We start from the raw sequence: 3,951 nt of genomic DNA on the forward strand, positions 1-3,951 counted from the left end.
AAGAGTGAGGTGGGTCCCCCTGGACCTGCCAGCTGCAAGCCCAGACTCTTCCCCTGGCCGCCTCGCTTCCTCCTGGCTGTGGGTGCAGGGTCTGAGTGACACATCATTCTTGGTCCCCACAGGCTTTGTGCTGGTCTGTCCCGCAGGTCTGCTCCCCTGCAATCTCTCCTCCTGGGGTGAGTTGGGACAGTTGTGCAGGGGACCCATACTGCTGGGGTCCCCAGGCAGGGCAGAGTGTGGACCCCGTCGGGCTGAGGACCTGGAGCCCGGAAGGTGGCGGGGAGAGGGCCGGTTCAGCTGAGCGCAGGGCAGAGCCGGTGGAGGTCGGTCTCCTGCACTGAGCCCGCTGCCCTCCTTCCCGGACCTGGGAGGCCGGGCGCTGAGGGAGAGGCCGGTGCACCAGGGAGCAATGCTCTGTGCGAGAACCTGGTGGGAGTGGTGTGGGGACGGACAGTCCTGGCTTCGGGTCCTGTCTCATCAGCTGCACGACTTCTCCAAAGCTTCCGCCTTCCCTCTGTAACAGGGCCCCCCCTGGGACAAAGCATCGCAGACTGGGGGGACATTCATTGTCTCCCAGCCCCGGAGGCTGGAAGTCTGAGACCAAGGTGCTGGCAGGGTTGGCCACCTTCTGGCTGTGTCCTTACATGGTCTTCCTCTGTGTCATCATTTCCCCTTCCTGCTCCCCAAGTCCACAGTCATATTGGATCAGGGCCCAGCCATAGGACCTCCTAGACGAGTCTCCTTTTTAAAGCCCCATCTCCAAATACAGCCACAGGCTGAGGGACTTCCTGAGGGTTAAGACTTCAACATATGAGTTTAGGGACCACAATTCAATCCACACAGGGTGTAGAATGAGTAGCAGCCTCCCAGGTTTGGGGTGAGACTGATTCATCGTGCACAGCAGCCAGGAAGCCTGGGCACTGCCATCTGCCCAGCGCACGTGGCCCTGCTCACCCTCACAGCACGGGGCGCAGACCTGCATCCCGAGGGGAGGACGGCACCAGCCCGGGACCTGTCAGGTGGGCCCTGGGACGGGACGTGTCCGAGGCCAGGCCACACCTCAGCCCAGTGGGCACGGCCAGCTCTAGAGGGGGTGGGGCAGAGCGGCGGAGGACCTGTTTCTCAGATGGGGAAAGGAAGCCATGCAGGGCACCGTCGCGGGGCTGACATGCCTGGGGCTGTGGCCCAGCCCGGGTGGCGGTGGTACCCGCGGAGGAGCGAGGATGAGGAGGCCCACCTGCTCCACCACATGCTCCTGGCAGCCTCGCCTTTGTGAGGTGGCAGATGGGAGGTGGGCCTGAGCAAGGGAAGGGTCCTGAGGCCCCGGTCCATGGCCCTTGTCCCAGGCCCGCTCGGCCAACTCCACTTCCTGAGCTGGCTGCCGGGACAGGCGAGGCTGCCGAAACCCTTCCTAAAAAGGAATTAGGCTGTGGTGGCCCAGGCTATTTTTAGACAATTGTGTTGAAAAATCCCCAAAGTACATGTAGCATCATGCGTTTCTTTTCCTTCAGGAAGAAAAAAAGACGGAGTAAGTGGATCCCCCAGCACAGGAAGGGCCCTCCATTGTCCCCTCCCGAGAGGGACGGTGGCCGGGCCCTGCAGCTGACCAGCCTGGGTTTGGAGCTCAGGGCTTTGGGCTGGGCTCACTTTGGCCTCCACCTCAGCCAGGGCTTTCAGGGGGTGCAGGACACACACGATCACCCCACATCACAGCTGGGGAAACTGAGGCCATGCTGTCCTTGTCCTCGTCCTTTAAATGTTTTTGTTAATTGATTTTTTTTTTTTTTTAAGAGAGAGAGGAAGGGAGAGAGAGAATCATGGATGTGAGAGAGAAACATCTATCGGCTGCTTCCTGCACGCGCCCTACTGGGGATCGAGCCCAGGGCATGTGCCCTGACCGGGAATCGAACCAGGGCCTCTCAGTCCATGGGACGTCGCTCAATCCACTGAGCCACACCGGCCAGGCTGGAAACAGCTTTTTTGAGGTATAATTGGCACATCATAAACTGCACATGGTTAAAGTGCACAATCTGATATGTTTTGACATATGTAGACATCCATGAAGCCATCACTGTTGAGAGAGTAAGCACACCTATCACCCACAAACCGTTCCTGATCCTTCCAAGCCTCCCCCACGCCCCCCACCCTCCTCAGTCCCCCCCTGCCCTTGGCAATCACTCGTCCGCTTCCTCTCACGGTGGATTGGTTGGCATTTTCTAGTCTTCTGTAAATGGAATCATATAGTAACTCCTCTCTCTCTCTCTCTCTTTTTTTTTTTTGACTGGCTTCTTTGACTCATCATCCTTAATTTCAAATCCATCCATATTTCCATATTGTACAGATGTAGCAATAGTTCATCCCTTTTGATGGCCAACAGCATCCTGTATGTGAGCCTCCCGGAGTTCATCTGTTCATCTGCTGATGGACATCTGAGCTGCTCCCAGGTGCGGGCTGTCAGGGATACGGCAGCTCTGCACACTCACGCACACGTCTCTGTGCAGACAGAGCTTTTCTGTCCTTTGTGGGAAGCGCCCAGGAGAGGGATTCCATGTCCTGGGTGACTCTGCTTAACTGTTCACCAAACTGCCAAACTGTTTTCCAAAGTGGCTGCACCATGGTGCCTTCCCACCAGCAGTATTTAAGGAGTCCAACATCTCCACATCCTCACCAACGCTTGTTATTGTCTGTCTTTGTAAAGACGGACGTCCTAGTGGGTCATCTTGTGGTTCCCACCTGTATTTCTCTCATGACTAATGATGGTGAACATTCTCTCAACGGCTTGTTGGCCCAGATTTCACTTTTTTAAAGATCCTCCCCCGAGGATATTTCTTCTTTTTTTTTATTAGAGAGAGTGAAGGCAGGGAGGGAAGGGAAGGAGAGAGAGAGAGAGAGAGATTGATGTGAGAAAGATACATCCATTGGTTCCTCCCGCATGTGACCCAACCAGGGCTGGGGATTGAACCTGCAACCCAGGTACGTGCCCCCGACTAGGAATTGAACCCGTGACCCTTTGGTGCTCGGGCTGACGCTCTAATCACTGAGCACACCAGCCAGGGCCAGATTTCAGTTTTTTAAAAAATAAACTCTTAATTTTGGTATAATTTTTGATTTACTGGAAGTTGAAAGATAGTACAGATACCCATAGACCCCTCATTCAGTTTCCCCTTGTATTAACCCTTTATTTCACCTGGTACATTTGTCACAACTAAGGAACCAACGTTGCTACATGACTATTAAGCTCTCCCCTTCATTCGGATGTCACCACCTGTACCGCTGACGCCCTTTCGTGTCCCAGGTCCTGCCTGGGGACCTGAACCACAGTCCGGCGGTCGTGTCTGCACAGGCTCCTCGGCGTGTCGGTGTCTAGGACACTCCTCGTTTCTCCGCTCTTCACAGTTGTGGGGGGTATTGGTCAGATACTTTGCAGGAAGTTCCTTGGTTTTGATTTGTCTGATGTTTTCTCACAGCAGGCCTGGGGTTCCGGTTTTGGGGAAGAAGACCAGAGAGGTGAAGAACCTCAGCCCATCCTTTGAGGGGTCCAGGCTGCCCACGTGGCTTACGCACTGCTGACGCTGACCCTGGTCATCGGCCAGGGTGGTGTCTGCTGGGCTCTCTACCATAGCGCTCTGTCCCTCTTCCTAACTCTCCTCTCCGGGTGGCCGTCACTAAGTCCAGCCCCACTCATGTGTTTAAGCTCCCCAGTCCCACTTTTTTCTTTTAACCCTCACCCGAGGACATGCTTATAGAGAAGAAGGGACACACACACACAGAGAGAGAGAGAGAGAGAGAGAGAGAGAGAGAAACATCAACTAGTTCCATTCTGTACGTGCCCCAACCAGAGATTGAACCCACAACCCCGGTATGTGCCCCGACCACGAATCGAACCAGCAACCTTTCAGTGCACAGGACAATGCTGAACCAGATGAGCCACACCGGCTGGGCCCCAGCCTC

This window comes from Molossus molossus, unplaced genomic scaffold (genome assembly GCF_014108415.1).
Source record: "Molossus molossus isolate mMolMol1 unplaced genomic scaffold, mMolMol1.p scaffold_m16_p_1, whole genome shotgun sequence".
Lineage (NCBI taxonomy): Eukaryota > Metazoa > Chordata > Mammalia > Chiroptera > Molossidae > Molossus > Molossus molossus.